Here is an 18517-nt window from a genome sequence, read left to right as displayed (position 1 = left end):
GCTCTTCAACCGATTTCTGCCCACACCCTCCTGCCCGACTAGCATCACTACTCTGGACGGTTCTGACTTAGAATATGTGGACAACTACAAATACCTAGGTGTCTGGTTAGACTGTAAACTCTCCTTCCAGACTCACATTAAGCATCTCCAATCCAAAATTAAATCTAGAAACGGCCTCCTGTTTCGCAACAAAGCCTCCTTCACTCATGCTGCCAAACATACCCTCGTAAAACTGATTATCATACCAATCCTGGACTTTGGCGATGTCATTTACAAAATAGCCTCCAACACTCTCCTCAGAAAATTGGATGTAGTCTATCACAGTTTCATCAGTTTTGTCACCAAAGCCCCATATACTACCCACCACTGCTACCTGTACACTCTCGTTGGCTGGCCCTCACCATATATTCGTCGCCAAACCCACTGACTCCAGGTCATCTATAAGTCTATGCTATGCTAATTTCGCCTCTATGGCCTATTTATTGCCTTACATCCCTACTCTTCTACATTTGCACACATTGTACATAGATTTGTTCTATTGTGTTATTGACCGTACGTTTGTTTATGTGTAACTCTGTGTTGTTTTTGTCGCACTGCTTTGCTTTATCTTGGCCAAGTCGCAGTTGTAAATGAGAACTTGTTCTCAACTGGCCTACCTGGTTAAATAAAATTTAAACAAAATACAAATTAAAGGGTCTCTTAATAACAAATATGAAAGTTTTTGAAACACGACCTGCTATAGTCCCAGGTCCACTGAAATGCTGCTCTTAAAGTCCCACCACAATCTTATTTTCAGCCTAATGGTGGACCAGTTAAGAAACATTTAAAAACACGCACAGATAGGGTTCTTTATAAAATGTTATTCTATTCTGTGCTGGCTCCGTCTGTAGTCATGACTTCTGGCTGTCCATGCCTGAGGGGTGGCAGTGGACCCCCGTCTAAGGGGAGGATGCAAGGGGGCTGCTACGGGCTGAGCTGCGGGACAGGCTGCACAGCTGCCTCCTCCGCTGGAATCGGCCACCTGGCCCTCCAGACCCTCTTGAGTTTCCCCCCATCTCCTAGATGAGAGGAGGCATGGAGCCTGGGACCTCCATCTTCAGAGTGATCTCTCGCTCCACTCCTGGAGGAGGAGAAGGAGGGCGGGATAGCACTTTGTGACATCAGCTGATGTAAAAAGGGCTTTATAAATACATTTGATTGATTGATTGATTGAAGGGAGAAAGAGAGAGAGAGGATCAGGACAGGCCATCCGTTGTGTTCCAAAAGGTTCTGCCACTACAACAAAATGTCATATGTAAGACCCTAAATATCTATCTTCCAATCCATGAAATAGACATACAGTGCATTCGGACGCCTTGACTTTTTCAACATTTTGTTACATCACAGCCTTATTCTAAAATTGATCAATTTCAAAACCCCCCCCGACGGTCTACACACACACACACACACACACACACACACACACACACACACTACACACACTCGCACAGTGGTTAGCAGCCCCACTGACTGCACCACACTGACTGGACGCAGGTGTTCACCCTGCTAGCTAGCTAGTAGGAAAATCATATGAGGAACTAGCCATTGGTAAAACAAGGGGCTTTAGGAATGCATCTGAAGAAATAGATAATGCTGCATCAAGCATGGAGCCCCTTTACAACTCCCACAGTTCCTTCCGGAGAGAATAATTGTTTTTTCTCTTTTGTTAGATTAACTATAATATCATTCAAAGCTGGAGATTGAAATTGGAAGCAATCAGTGAACTTGATTACAGAGGTGAAATCAAACGGAACACAAGACAATTTAGGAAATGAGGGAGACATAGAAAAACACTTTGGGGAGGGCCCTGTCCTGTTTCAGCATGACAATGCCCCCGTGCATAAAGCGAGGTCCATACAGAAATGGTTTACTGAGATCGCTGGGGAAGAACTTGACTGACCTGCACAGAGACTTGACCTCAACCCCATCGAACACCTTGAGGATGAATTGGAACACCGACCGCAAGCCAGGCCTAACCGCCCAATATCAGTGCCCAACCTCATAAATGCTTTTGTCCCCACAGCAATATCGAGTGGAAAGCCTTCCCAGAAGAGTGGAGGCTGTTGTGGCAGCAAAGGGGGGACCATCTCTATATTAATGCATAGGACTTTGGAATGAGATGTTTGACGTGCAGGTGTCCACATACTTTTGGTCATGTCGTGTCCCTTCAGGAAACACATGCAACATGTGGCAGAGATTTAGGAGGGATTATAATCTGTTGTAAAGAAGATCTTTCAAATTATACCACAGCAGAGAGAAAAATAAATACATACATTTGGCTAAAGACAGAAAGGGAAATTTTCCACTCAGATCGAGACATTTAAATGTGTGCGACATCTTAAAAAAAAAAATGTGAAAATAAAGAAATAAAATACCTAAGGAAAAATGGGTTGGCAAAGAATGTTCAACTGCAAGAACACAACCCTGGCTCATTGCAACCAACAGGCAGAATATATGTAATGCCCTGTTGCAGTTTATCATTGGATTTCTTGTAACGCTTCTTAACAGGACATTAGATGCACCTGCGGGCTAAACTATCTTTTATTTTTTTTTGTACAATATATTTATTGGCATTTATTTTCTTACAATTTAACAATCATCACAATATGACACAAGATAAAGCCTGGTTATTCCTTCCACCTACACAAAACGCCATGCTACATGGGGGCACATCGTGCAAAACCCTTCCCTCCCCAACACAGGAACACCCCCCTCCCTCCCCTCTACCGGTATTAGCTTCACTCATTAACAACAACAAAAAGAAACAGAATGACCTTCACATTCCATGCTAGAAAATAAATCATTCAACACAAAAACAAATAATAATATTATATTAATGAAGAAAGAAGTAATGAGGCAGCTAGGGTGACGTCTCTGGAAACTACTGAAAGTCCCCCCAGACATCAGTAAATTCAAAGGGTTCATTACGTCAACTGTATGTTATTTTTTTCAGATAGAATATAAGAAGTTAGTTATTTTAGCCACCTCTGCTTGCCCTTCTGTTTGTTTACAAACTTCATTCCATCTATTCAAAGTGTTTTTAAGGAACGGGTTGTTTATGAGACCTAGCAAAGCTTTAGGTGGGCTAATAGAAGGTATAGATGCCAATGTAGCAGGGGCCAGACACTCCTCCTCTATCTGTCTCCAAGAGGGTGAACTTGATGTTGTATCTTGTCATACCCACACAGCTTTTAACTGAGATGCCCAGTAATACAACTGGATGTCAGGTAGAGTAAGTCCTCCTTCTGAGTATGGTTTACAATAAAGTTGTGCGTTTCACTCTGGGGGGGTTTCCCTTTCCACAGAAATGAAGAAACCATATTAAGTTGTTTGAAAATAACTTTGGGAATAGGAAAGGGCAAGGTTTGAAAAAGGTACAAGAATTTTGGTAATATATTCATCCTCTGTAAAACTTCAAACAGGTCGTTCAACTCTATACAGTCAAAAGCCTTTTCCGCATCTAATGAAGCCGCCACTACAGGTTCTTAGTCATTCTTTGCATAATGCATAATATTAAATAATCTTCTGATATTATTAGGAGATGAGCGGTTTCTTACAAAGCCTGTTTGGTCAACCAAGTCCGGAAGAACCTCATCCAGTCTAAGAGCTATGAGTTTCGTAAGATTCTTGTATGATGTGTTCAATAGAGATATTGGTCTTTATGACCCACAAAGCAGAGGATCTTTCCCAGAGTTTAACAAAACTGTGATCAGTGCCTGTTCAAATGTGTCTGGGAGCTTTTCTGTCTCTATGGCATAATTAAACATACTGCAAAAAGGCTCAATTAGTTTGGGTAAAAAGAATCGATAGAAATCAATAGGGAATCCGTCTGTACAAAAGCTCATGCATTGTGGCAGGGACATCCCCTTCAGACTTGTACAATGTTTTATAAAACTTCCTGAAGACTAGATTAATTTCCTCAGGACTGAACAACTGTGTTATTGGGCAGCTTATTAGAGCTAATAACTCTACTAGGATCCTCTCGTCTTATCTGCCAAGCAAGCAACTTTCCAGATCACTCATTTCATTCTCCAACAAATCTACTTGAGCCTTATACATCTTACGAGCACCTGAACTAAAGGCTATGATTTGCCCCTCAGATATGTCTATATGAGTGTTCAGAAACATTACAAATGTGGGATTATTTAGTAAGTATGTGCCAAACCTCCATCGTCTTTAGGGTGGTTGTGTTTTACTGAGTGGTACTGAAGCCAGCAGGGCAGAATGATCTGATATGCATCTTGGTAAGTACTTACACCCAGTAGTTAAACTTCCCCTGGCTGCAGGAATAAGAAATACGTCAATTAAAGTAACTGTTATGGACAGGGGAGTAAAATGAGTATTCTTTAACCTTTTGGTTGTGAAATCTCCATAAGTCTACAAGTCCAAAATGTTTCATTTCTGCCTTTAACATTTTAGCTGCCTGTGTGAGGTTGATACTATTAGAGGAATATCTATCACTGGAAGGGTCCAGTACCAAGTTAAATTCCCCTGCCATTATGATCTCTGATGATGGGCACATTAACTTCAAAAAGATGTCTTGGTAACAATTTAGGATCATCATGGTTAGGCCCATAAACATTCACAATGGTAATGGGCTCAGTGTTAATGAAACCTTGAATGATCACAAACCTACCCCCTTTGTCTTTCATCTGAGATTGTATATGAAAGGGGCAATGCTTATTTATGAGTATGGCCACCCCTCTTGCCCGAGAGGTGAAAGATGAATAGTACACTTGACCCACCCATTCTCTCTTCAGTTTATCATGCTCAGAGTCAGTTAGGCGTGTCTCCTGAAGAAGAGCTATATTAACCTTATGCTTCATTAGATAATACAGAATGTGTTTGCACTCTCATCTAAGTGACTGGGCATTTAGTACCCCTAATGTTAAGTCACTGGGCATTTAGTACCCATAATGTTAAGTGACTGGGCATTTAGTACCCCTAATGTTAAGTGACTGGGCATTTAGTACCCCTAATGTTAAGTGACTGGGCATTTAGTACTCCTAATGTTAAGTGCAATAAATGTATGGATATTAGGTGCCGACATCTTTAAAGAAAATAAGAAATAGGGAAAAAGAAAGAAACCAAATTGCGTTGAGTGTCTACAACTTGTACAAAATGAAATGATGAAAGTATAAAGTAGTAAACATCTTGTGAGCTAATACCCTGACCCTACCACAAACCTACCCAACCTCCTCCCCAACTGAGGGAGTTAAAGAACCCATACCCTTAGACGCTAGTCTTAAAGCTAGATGTACCTGCTATGCATAGCATCGCTCTAATTAGGTTAATTCTAAATTACATGTAGATGGGATTAGAAGTACATTGACTGTTCCTTGTAGCATGAAAATATTGTTCATCAAGTAACAAAATACAATTTGATTACAACAAATATTGACCAGACTATTTATCCCCACTTGAGCATGTCTCAACAACAACAACAAAAACCTCGGGGGCGTTCATAGTCACCAACAGAGCCTACCCGCACACCCAAATGTCAACCAATCGGCATTCCCCAATGCGCCCTGAAACCTGTGCTGCGCAGCGACAAAAGCGATGACCACAAAAGCACCCCAGCAGGTCAGGCAAAAAGACATCAAGCTAGGATGAATAAACAAAAACCTTTACCAGACGATAACTATCATCTCTCAAATATAAAATAGGGACAAGTAGTTAAACGATCACCATCCTCCTAAGTTCACCCTCCCCCCCAAAAAATATTATATATACACACATGTACGCACATACACAAGTGTAAAGCTATCAGCCATCTGGCAATTAGGTGGCCAGCCAGTGTGCAGCTTATCCCTGCCTCGGTATCACTAACGCTAGCATACATCTCTAACAATAAACAAGCCAGCAAAGTAGCTCAAATTCACTGAAGTACTATAAACAAGATAGTTAGGCTTGATACCCAGTCAAAAGCCACGTAACTATTTAACCAAACCCGACTTTTTAAAATAAAAGTATACAGCAAAAGTGTAACTACCTGGCATAGTGTGGCTGTATAGTAGCTATAAACACACCCTTGTAAACCTAGCGAGCTGGCTAAATAGCACAGACAACATTAGCTATGATCAAACTTTACCTTGCCAGTCATTATCACGCTAGCCATCTAGCCAGCCAGTCAGCCAGCCAGCCAGCCAGCCAGCCAGCCAGCCAGTCGATCATATGAGTAATTTTGTTGTTTTCTCATGTGCTAACAGTTCACTCTCTACTGTATCCAAGTTCAAAAGACAGTTCCTCGGGGTGTAGTAGACATAAACAAGTCAGGAAGTTCTTTCCTCATGTATGTTTCAGCCATCTTCACAGAGTCAAATGTGGATCGAAGCTACCATTCTTGGCTTCAATCCACAAAGTCGCTGGATAGCACAGGCCGTATGCCAAGCCAGCCTGACGCAGAAGTCTCTTCAGTGGGGAGAAAGACATCCTCCTCTTGTGTAGTGTGGGAGAAAGAGCGGGAAAGATCATGATTCTGGCATCTCCGTACTTGAGCTCTCCCTTTGCTCGAGCAGCAGAGAGGATGCGAACAGTGTCCTGGTACTGTAGAAATGTAATGACAAATGCCCTGGGTGCAACCTGGCCAGGCAGCTGCCTCCGTAGGGTGCAATGGGCCGTCTCAATCTCCAGTGGGTGCGTGGGAGGGGGTAGATCCAGAATTTTGGGAATCCATTCCTATAGAAAGGAGATTGCGTATCTTCCCTCCATGGCCTCCGGGAAACCTTGAAGTCTCAAATTCGAACGCCTTTGGACATTTTCATAATAATCAAATTTCTCCTCAAGTTTAGAGATGACGGGGGAGCACGTGATGCCGCGGAGCTGAGCAGACGTTGACAAACTGAGCTCTTCAAAGTTATTCTCTTTTTACCTAAATAACAACGTTGAAACAATATTCTAACATCGGCTGATAAATTGTCAAGTACTTACCTTCCCAAAGAGCCATGGACCTCCGACCGAGAGGCAAGAAGGATGACCAAAATGTTGTTGATTCCTAAGATAACGATAACGCTACAGCTAGCAAGATTAGCATTAGCCCTCATAACTCAGACGACAGTTCCAGACTGTTGCTCTCAGCAGCCTCTTGCGAGCCTGCCGACATGCTGGCTACTCTCCTCCGGGAAATTCAGGATGGTAACAGAAATCTTTCTATGAAAATTGATAAGAAATCGTCTGAACTCCATTCTTCCATTGACGACCTGAAATCCTCCATGAATCATCTCCTTTTGAGAACGACTGAGGCAGAGTTGCGCATTAGCACAGTTGAAGATACCATCGCTCGACATGACCAGGTCTTGAAACAACTGCAAAAGGGCCATGCCTACCTCAAAAACAAGGTAGATCAGATGAAGACCCAGAGTAGACGTTGTAATATCCGTGTGGTGGTATTGAAAGAGGACAGCGAGGGCCGTGACCCGGTCCGTTTCTTCACTCAATGGATCCCGGAGGTCCTAGGCATAATCAACTTCACCAAGCCGCTGGAAATCGAACGCGCCCACAGAACATCAGCGCCGAAACCCCGGCCAGATGAGCCCCCTGTTCCTCCGTTTCCAAGACAGAGAGAAGATACTGCAACTCGCAAGAGCCAAAGGGGACATCACCATCGATGGAAAGAGGGTCAGCCTTTTCCCAGATATGAGCGCGGCTCTCGCCAGACCTGCCGCCAAAGCACCGAAGGAGAAGAACATCACCCGCTACCTCATCCACCCTGCGCAGATGAAAGTTCAGTACAAAGGCCGAAGCCATCTCTTCAACACATCGGGAGAAGTGTACACTTTTCTCAAAGAACTGAGCAACGTCTGAGCCAGGGCGGTCTCTCTGGGGGATAAGATGCAACGTCTGAACCAGGACGGTCTCTCTGGGGGATAAAATGCAACGTCTGAGCCAGGACGGTCTCTCTGGGGGATAAGATGCAGTTAGTTTGTTTTCTCTTATCCGGACTGAACTGCTGGTATCTCCCGGTCACTATAATTGATTTGTACATTTTCAACTAACCGTATCTTTCCGGGGTGAGTTCTATTACATTTACAGGAGAGTATATTTTGGTTTAGTCCATATCCACTGGGCGAAGCAATAAGTGGGCTTAGGCCCACTGCTTACCCCCTCATTTATGTTAATCTTTCGAAAAGAGACTCAAGCAGCCCTTTTACCTTGGGTAGTAAATATTCAGCCATAAATATCTATTCACAACGTTTGTTTTCAACTTAGAGAGCTCGCAGGTTTTAGTTTACGCCAAGGTTTAGCTAGTAAGAGCAAGATGGAAAGCGAGCAGCAACGTATCTCTACAAGTGTATTCATGTTTGATTGTTGGGATTGTTGTTTTAGTCTGACAATCGGGGTGGGTGGGATTATTATTATTTTTTTTCTTCCTTTTTTCTATGTTTATTGTTTCCTTCCTAAAGAGACACACAGGTCACTTTTGTGCTCAATCCAAAGTTGAAACGTTTCCATTCAGTTACATATTTGAAACCCAACCTATGCTTAATCCATTAAAATATGTCACATTCAACGTAAAAGGTCTTAACAGCCCGATTAAAAGGAAAAGAGTCTATACATACCTTAAGAAATTAAAGGCTGACGTTGTGTTTTTACAAAAAACACATCTTACAGCCAGTGAACACAAGAAATTGAAGAGGGAATGGGAAAGTTTTTGCATCCTCTTTTAACTACAAAGCAAGAGGAGCTGCAATTTTGATAAGTAGACACATCCCCTTCTGTGTTAACAACACCATCTCTGATCCCTCGGGCAGGTTTGTTTTGGTGCAGGGGCATATGTTTTCAGAGTCAACAACACCATCTCTGATCCCTCGGGCTGGTTTGTTTTGGTGCAGGGGCATATGTTTTCAGAGTCAACAACACCATCTCTGATCCCTCGGGCAGGTTTGTTTTGGTGCAGGGGCATATGTTTTCAGAGTCAACAACACCATCTCTGATCCCTCGGGCAGGTTTGTTTTGGTGCAGGGGCATGTTTTCAGAGTCAACAACACCATCTCTGATCCCTCGGGCTGGTTTGTTTTGGTGCAGGGGCATATGTTTTCAGAGTCTTGGACCCTATTGAATATTTATGCTCCTAACTTCGATGACCATATGTTTATTCAGAATGTCTTCCTTCAGGTCGCTCAAGCACCACCAGGATGGCTACTGGTTGGAGTAGATTTTAATTTTTGCTTAGATACAGTTCATGATCGGTCTTCTGATAAACCCTCACTTCTTACCAAAGCCGGCAAGCTCACCATGTCATTCATGAAAGATCTCAATTTACTAGACATCTGGAGACAGTTGCACCCACAGGATAGGGACTACTCTTTTTTATTCACACCCATACAAGACACAAACACGCATAGATAACTTTTTACTTTCGACACAACTGTTTCATAGAGTGTTAGATGTCGAGTATCTCCCCAGATTGCTTAGTGACCATTCTCCTCTGGTATTATCAATCTCCATTCCTACCAAGGTAAATGGAGCATATAGATGGAGACTAAATTCTACACTCCTAAAGCAACCTGAATTTTGTGCATTCATCAAAGAGCAGATCAATATTTTTACTTTGACAAACAAACCCTCCGCTCTTGACAGCTTCAGCGTTATTACGAGCTTGGAGAGAAAGCTCACAAAGTATTGGCATGGCAACTGAAAGCAGAGGAAAGTAAGAGGACAATTAATGCCATAGAAACTCTTACTAAAGAGATATCTTTCGACCCTACTGAAATTAATAATACTTTTAAGAAATACTATGAAGACCTCTACACTTCCCAATCAAGCGATGATCTATCAGAGATCGACTCCTTTCTCTCCTCTCTCAACCTCCCATACCTGTCAGGGGAAGACAGCGAGCGCCTGAGTGAACACTTCTCAGTTCCTGAATTGTTGGAGGCCATTAAATCCTTACCTTCTAATAAATCTCCTGGGGAGGATGGCTTCCCTCCAGAGTTCTATAAAGAATTTAGGGAGCTGTTGGTCCCCTACCTTATGGAGGTACTTAAAAAAGCCAGAGAAGATAACTGCTTTCCAGAGTCCTTCTCTCAAGCAGTGATTACTGTAATCCACAAGAAAGGGAAAACCCCGCTAAAGTGCGTCTCCTATAGACCAATCTCTCTCCTTAACATAGATTGTAAACTTGTCACCAAGATGCTATCTAAGAGACTGGAGTCATGTCTTCCCCAGATCAGACTGGCTTCATAATTAATAGATTGTCCTCCAATAATCTCAGAAGGTTCTTTGATTTAATTCACCTTGCTAACAAAAACAAAATACCTAGTGTCGCAGTCTCCCTCGACGCTGAATAGGCCTTTGATAGGGTTGAATGGCCATACCTCTTTCGCGTCTTGGAAAAGTTCGGTTTATAGGTACCGTGTTTGTAAATTTGATAAAATCACTCTACAAATCTCCTAAAGCTAGGATTGCTACCAATGGGATTACTTCCTCCTCTTTCCCTCTTTATAAGGGGAACAGACAAGGTTGCCCAATTAGTCCCCACCTCTTTGCCCTCGCCATCGAAACGTTGGCTGAGGCTATTAGAACGTGCCCTGACATACATGGCTTCGAGGTGGGCCCCCATACCCATAAATTATCACTCTTTGCGGACGACCTTATCTTATTTCTAACAAACCCAGAACACTCCCTCTCTCACTTGCAGATCCTACTACAGTGTTATAGTTCCCTCTCTGGATATAAGGTCAATTTTGATAAAAGCAAAATCTTACCGTTGTCTGTCTTTGATCATCATACCATCAAGCACAAGTTTCCTTTTAGATGGTCGCCTATGGGCTTCACATATTTGGGCATAATGGTGGATGATAATCTGAACAACCTCTATAAACTCAATCTGGCCAGTTTGTTGCAAAAGGTGGAGGTTGACCTTTGTAAATGGACGGACTTACCTCTCACTCTACTGGGTAGAATCAATGTAATTAAAATGAATGCCCTGCCCAGATTTCTATATCTGTTTCAATCTCTCCCTATCCCTGTTCCCGCAGAATTTTTTTCCTCTCTCGACAAGCTGACCAGAGGGTTTATCTGGCACGGCAAAACCCCTAGGGTTGGCCTGGATAAACTGACCCTTGATTACAGTGATTAAACCTCAATGGTCCCTCTCCCTCATGGTTGAACATTGAAAAGCAACATTGAAAAGCTTGAGGTAAATGATGACACTGGGTCAGAATTGTTTTACAAATGGGACAGAAAATCTATAAAAACCATCACAGACAACCCTTTAATCATACATTCTGTCCTGGCATGGTGCAAACTGCATGAGCTGTTCAGACGAGGGGGATTCCTTTCCCCTAAAACCCCTTTATGGAACAATAGATTGATCCCCATGTTTTTCCAGAATAGTAACTTTAGACCATGGTCTGATAAGGGGATCACTACCCTGGAACATTGTTACGAGGAGGGAGTTCTTATGTCTTTTGATCAGCTGAAACAGAAATACCACTTGCCTAACAGGGACTTCTTTAGCTACCTACAACTAATCAGCAATCATAGGATTCATTCATGCTCCTTAGATGCCAGGTTAGGGTTACACACTCATTTTCTGTCATGGTCTATGAACCCCCCGAAGTAGCCTTGGCCACCCCATGTATAAAACTGTAGTTCCGCCACTGGTAATAATGTGCAGTGTAGCCCAAAGATATTGTTTTTGTTGTGTTGAACTTGACAGTAACAGGTGTGTGTGTGTGTGTGAGTGAGTGAGTGAGTGAGGGGGGATTCTATATATTTTTTACTCAGTGAACGTTATTTTTTGCACACATGTAGCCTTGTGCACTTGATCAATGTCAATATTGGCCCCAAAAATAGAGCAAAAATAGAATGCCTGTTTGTTTCATTCTATTTCCACTTTAACATGTTTTTTTCCCAAGTGCAATATTTACAGTTGAAGTCGGAAATGTACATACACTTGGGTTGGAGTCATTAAAACTCGTTTTTCAACCACAAACTAGAGTTAACAAACTATAGTTTTGGCAAGTCGATTAGGACATCTACTTTGTGCATGACAGAAGTAATTTTCCAACAATTGTTCAGACAGATTATTTTACTTATAATCCACTGTATCACAATTCCAGTGGGTCAGAAGTTTACATACACTAAATTTACTGTGCCTTTAAACAGCTTGGAAAATTCCAAAAAATGATGTCATGGCTTTAGAAGCTTCTGATAGGCTAATTGACGTCATTTGAGTCAATTGTAGGTTTCAATGCCAACCTTCAAACTCAGTGCCTCATTGCTTGACATCATGGGAAAATTAAAAGAAATCAGCCAAGACCTCATAAAAAAATTGTAGGCCTCCACAAGTCTGGTTCATCCTTGGGAACAATTTCCAAATGCCTGAAGGAACCAAGTTCATCTGTACAAACAATAGTATGCAAGTATAAACACCATGGGACCACATAGCCATCATACCGCTCAGGAAGGAGATGCATTTTGTCTCCTAGATATGAACTTACTTTGGTGCGAAAAGTGCAAATCAATCCCAGAACAACAGTAAAGGACCTTGTGAAGATGCTGGAGGAAACAGGTACAAAAGTATCTATATCCACAGTAAAAGAAGTCATATCGACATAACCTGAAAGAACGCTGAGCAAGGAAGAAGCCACTGCTACAAAACCGCAATAAAAAAGCCAGATTACGGTTTGCAACTGCACATGGGGACAAAGATCGTACTTTTTGGAGAAACGTCCTCCATAGAACTGTTTGGCCATAATGACCATCGTTACGTTTGGAGGAAAAAGGGGGAGGCTTGCAAGCCGAAGAACACCATCCCAACCGGTAAACACGGGGGTGGCAGCATCATGTTGTGGGGGTGCTTTGCTGCAGGAGGGACTGGTGCACTTCACAAAATAGATGGCATCATGAGGTAGGAAAATTATGTGGCTATATTGAACGATCATCTCAAGACATCAGTCAGGAAGTTAAAGCTTGGTCGCAAATGGGTCTTCCAAATGGACAATGACCCCAAGCATACTTCCAAAGTTGTTGCAAAATGGCTAAGGACAAAAAAGCCAAGGTATTGGAGTGGCCATCACAAAGCATTTGTGGGCAGAACTGAAAAAGCCTGTAGGAGCAAAGATGCCTACCAACCTGAGTCAGTTACACCAGCTCTGTCAGGAGGAATGGGCCAAAATTCATCGAACTTATTGTGGGAAGCTTGTGGAAGGCTACCCGAAACGTTTGACCCAAGTTAAACAATTCAAAGGCAATGCTACCAAATACTAATTGAGTGTATGTAAACTTCTGACCCACTGGGAATGTGATGAAAGAAATAAAAGCTGAAATACATAATTCTCTCTACTATTAGTCTGACATTTCACATTCTTAAAAGAAAGTGTTGATCCTAACTGACCTAAGACAGGGAATTTTTATTAGGATTACATGTCAAGAATTGTGAAAAACTGAGTTTAAATGTACTTGGCTAAGGTGTATGTAAACTTCCGACTTCAACTGTAACATTGGATTGGTTTCTTTTTTAGAGTTTGGTTCACATTAACTACTTTTTATTTTACACACAGAGACTGATCGCGTAGATCATATTCCTTGTTGTTTAATTAGTTAAAACCTGCATTTCCCCCTAGCAGGGATTTTTTGCATGTTTTTTGCATGTTTGTGCAACAAACAAAAGTGTCACCTTTTTGGGCCCTCACCAGTTTGTATCCCTGTGCTCTCCTCTGGTGCCAATAAGATACTGTTTGCTCAATTGGGAGTTGAGAATGTTGATAACTGGAGACATATCAGAGTATTTTCTTTGTCTTCTCTTTTCAGCAATAGCCATTTGCTTTCTAAACTATGTTTTTCCTATGATTGTATTTTGAAGTATTGATGTAGGCCTAGACCAATTAAACTTATTTTCACTGACTGCTGCAACTCAACAATCAGCTATTTTGTAGGCTATTTGCCGCACCCCCGGCCAAATAGCCGTACTGCCAAAATAGCTCATTTAACCTTTTCATACATGAGTTCTGAATATCTCTAACCGTCGACCCAACATGAATCGTTTTATGCATGTGATGTCAGAATGCACTCACTGTTTCAAAATGTGATTGTCACGCAATAGGACAGTTAACACGCGCTACCTGTTAATTATCTATAGGCTATGTTTCAACTTGTAAATTTCAAAATATTTTCTAACAAGTTGTATTTTCTAACAACAGCCTCCTCATTAATTTGCATAGAAGTAGCTCCTTTCAGCGTTGCGGGCAATTTATGTTTGAGGCTTTACATTTCGAGGATCCCACACACTTCACAAGTTTCCGCAGATCAAGTATGCAGATAGATGTGTGCAGTTTTGCACAAATTGGCACCTTTTCTGGCTGACACTCGCATGGCCTTCCTTATTGTTTTCCTTATAAATCATAACTTTGGACATGTGTACGTTCCTATCAAAGTAAGTGCCTTATTTTCTGTATATCATGTTTTTTCGTTTCCACTGTAGCATACAGTATGTATGTATGTATGTATGTATGTATGTATGGACATAATGTATTTACAGTTTTATTCATGTTGTCAGGTTCTGCTGACAAATAATGCATTCCGATTATTGCATAGATTGTAATGGACACCTATGATGTGTGTAGAATACTTTTTAAGGTTGTACTGATTATAATGAGCTAATGCTAAGCTATTTGCGGCGCCATGCTTGTTGACATTATACAATTCATTCTGGTCTGACAGACCAAAGATGTTATAATGAGCTGAAGTAATGGTTCACTCATCTTTCAGGTAAACTTCTGGAAGCGAATGAGGGGATGTGAATGATCGTAGACGACACACCCCCGTCAACATGCGTACAGCAAAACAGACTAAACATCTTGTTTCCTCTTATCTTTGGTTGATGTGAAAACAAATGTGGCGGTGCGCACAAACTACCCATCATCGGATTGCTTTCCATTTCTAGAAAGAGTTTTACAAAATTATTTAGATCAGTGTTGAGCTGACCTGTCATGTGATGAATTATAAATAGTATTTGCTATTAGGTAATACATATTGTGGTTTTTGTCACCCGAGAGTTATCTAAATATGACCGCTTTGTTGCGTCAATATTTCCTCAGTTACATGCAGATGAATGTAAATGTATACATACATGTTATTCAGTCATTGTACCCACACTGCTCGCAAGCGGCAATGAGCGTCTGCGTTGCCAGGCACTAAAATCTCATCGCACTCTCATCCAACACTTCCCACACTGCCCCTACTCGGATGGTATCGCGCAATCCCGATCTTCGCTCTCTCTCCCCAGCTACTCTCTCCTCTTCCATCCTATCATCTCTTCCCTCTGCTCAAACCTTCTCCAACCTATCTCCTGATTCTGCCTCCTCAACCCTCCTCTCCTCCCTTTCTGCATCCCTTGATTCTCTATGTCCCCTATCCTCCAGGCCGGCTCGGTCCTCCCCTCCTGCTCCGTGGCTCGACGACTCATTGCGAGCTCACAGAACAGGGCTCCGGGCAGCCGAGCGGAAATGGAGGAAAACTCGCCTCCCTGCGGACCTGGCATCCTTTCACTCCCTCCTCTCTACATTTTCCTCTTCTGTCTCTGCTGCTAAAGCCACTTTCTACCACTCTAAAGTCCAAGCATCTGCCTCTAACCCTAGGAAGCTCTTTGCCACCTTCTCCTCCCTCCTGAATCCTCCTCCCCCCTCCTCCTCCCTCTCTGCAGATGACTTCGTCAACCATTTTGAAAAGAAGGTCGACGACATCCGATCCTCGTTTGCTAAGTCAAACGACACCGCTGGTTCTGCTCACACTGCCCTACCCTGTGCTCTGACCTCTTTCTCCCCTCTCTCTCCAGATGAAATCTTGCGTCTTGTGACGGCCGGCCGCCCAACAACCTGCCCGCTTGACCCTATTCCCTCCTCTCTTCTCCAGACCATTTCCGGAGACCTTCTCCCTTACCTCACCTCGCTCATCAACTCATCCCTGACCGCTGGCTACGTCCCTTCTGTCTTCAAGAGAGCGAGAGTTGCACCCCTTCTGAAAAACGTACACTCGATCCCTCCGATGTCAACAACTACAGACCAGTATCCCTTCTTTCTTTTCTCTCCAAAACTCTTGAACGTGCCGTCCTTGGCCAGCTCTCCCGCTATCTCTCTCAGAATGACCTTCTTGATCCAAATCAGTCAGGTTTCAAGACTAGTCATTCAACTGAGACTACTCTTCTCTGTATCACGGAGGCCCTCCGCACTGCTAAAGCTAACTCTCTCTCCTCTGCTCTCATCCTTCTAGACCTATCGGCTGCCTTCGATACTGTGAACCATCAGATCCTCCTCTCCACCCTCTCCGAGTTGGGCATCTCCGGCGCGGCCCACGCTTGGATTGCGTCCTACCTGACAGGTCGCTCCTACCAGGTGGCGTGGCGAGAATCTGTCTCCTCACCACGCTCTCACCACTGGCGTCCCCAGGGCTCTGTTCTAGGCCCTCTCCTATTCTCGCTATACACCAAGTCACTTGGCTCTGTCATAACCTCACATGGTCTCTCCTATCATTGCTATGCAGACGACACACAATTAATCTTCTCCTTTCCCCCTTCTGATGACCAGGTGACGAATCGCATCTCTGCATGTCTGGCAGACATATCAGTGTGGATGACGGATCACCACCTCAAGCTGAACCTCGGCAAGACGGAGCTGCTCTTCCTCCCGGGGAAGGACTGCCCGTTCCATGATCTCGCCATCACGGTTGACAACTCCATTGTGTCCTCCTCCCAGAGCGCTAAGAACCTTGGCGTGATCCTGGACAACACCCTGTCGTTCTCAACTAACATCAAGGCGGTGGCCCGTTCTTGTAGGTTCATGCTCTACAACATCCGCAGAGTACGACCCTGCCTCACACAGGAAGCAGCGCAGGTCCTAATCCAGGCACTTGTCATCTCCCGTCTGGATTACTGCAACTCGCTGTTGGCTGGGCTCCCTGCCTGTGCCATTAAACCCCTACAACTCATCCAGAACGCCGCAGCCCGTCTGGTGTTCAACCTTCCCAAGTTCTCTCACATCACCCCGCTCCTCCGCTCTCTCCACTGGCTTCCAGTTGAAGCTCGCATCTGCTACAAGACCATGGTGCTTGCCTACGGAGCTGTGAGGGGAACGGCACCTCAGTACCTCCAGGCTCTGATCAGGCCCTACACCCAAACAAGGGCACTGCGTTCATCCACCTCTGGCCTGCTCGCCTCCCTACCACTGAGGAAGTACAGTTCCCACGCAGCCCAGTCAAAACTGTTCGCTGCTCTGGCCCCCCAATGGTGGAACAAACTCCCTCACGACGCCAGGACAGCGGAGTCAATCACCACCTTCCGGAGACACCTGAAACCCCACCTCTTTCAGGAATACCTAGGATAGGATAAAGTAATCCTTCTCACCCCCCTTAAAAGATTTAGATGCACTATTGTAAAGTGGCTGTTCCACTGGATGTCTTAAGGTGAACGCACCAATTTGTAAGTCGCTCTGGATAAGAGCGTCTGCTAAATGACTTAAATGTAAATGTAAATGTAAAATAGTAGTTGTTCCTATTTGTGGTGCAGAACGCGCTGCAAGTCCTGCCTCTCCCATCTCCTCATTGGCTTTTAGAAGCATATGCCACGTGCCATCTCCTCATTGGTTATACCCACGTGGGTGATTGAAAGATTAACGGAGGTCGGTTGTGGTAATGCACCTTATGAAAGTTAGTTGCCAATTGCCATATAAATTCCAAAGAAGAAAAAGCCTGGAAAGAGGAGAGATGACTAGAAACGATTCGGTTGACCGTTGTAGAGGACCTTGTGCATTTCAGGAAAAATAACAATGTGTATATCCCAGGACAAATTAGCTAGCAACAGCAAGCTAGCTATCTAAATAGCAACTGCATGCTAGCCAAATTGCCATAAATGTTTAATGCTTTTGACCTGTCCCCAAATTAATATAATGATTCAGAGTTTGTTTTGATATTTCAACCTGCGTGTCGTGATCGCGTTGGGTGTGGGGGGACAAAATCGATTTTCCCGTAGCACGCGCTCCAGCAGGTGTATCTCACTGATCATCCATCCCTAAAGCCAACGCCTCATTTGGCCGCCTTTCGTTCCAGTTCTCTGCTGCCTGTGACTGGAACGAATTGCAAAAATCGCTGAAGTTGGAGACTTTTATCTCCCTCACCAACTTCTAACATCTGCTATCTGAACAGCTAACCGATCGCTGCAGCTGTACATAGTCTATCGGTAAATAGCCCACCCAATTTTACCTACCTCTTCCCCATTCTATTTTTATTTATTTACTTTTCTGCTCTTTTGCACACCAATATATCTACCTGTACATGACCATCTGATCATTTATCACTCCAGTGTTAATCTGCAAAATTGTAATTATTCGCCTACCTCCTCATGCCTTTTGCACACAATGTATATAGACTCTCTTTTTTTTCTACTGTGTTATTGACTTGTTAATTGTTTACTCCATGTGTAACTCTGTGTTGTCTGTTCACACAGCTATGCTTTATCTTGGCCAGGTCGCAGTTGCAAATG

Source organism: Oncorhynchus nerka, linkage group LG21, assembly GCF_034236695.1.
Source record: "Oncorhynchus nerka isolate Pitt River linkage group LG21, Oner_Uvic_2.0, whole genome shotgun sequence".
Classification (NCBI taxonomy): Eukaryota; Metazoa; Chordata; class Actinopteri; order Salmoniformes; family Salmonidae; genus Oncorhynchus; species Oncorhynchus nerka.
This window is presented reverse-complemented; position numbering follows the sequence as displayed.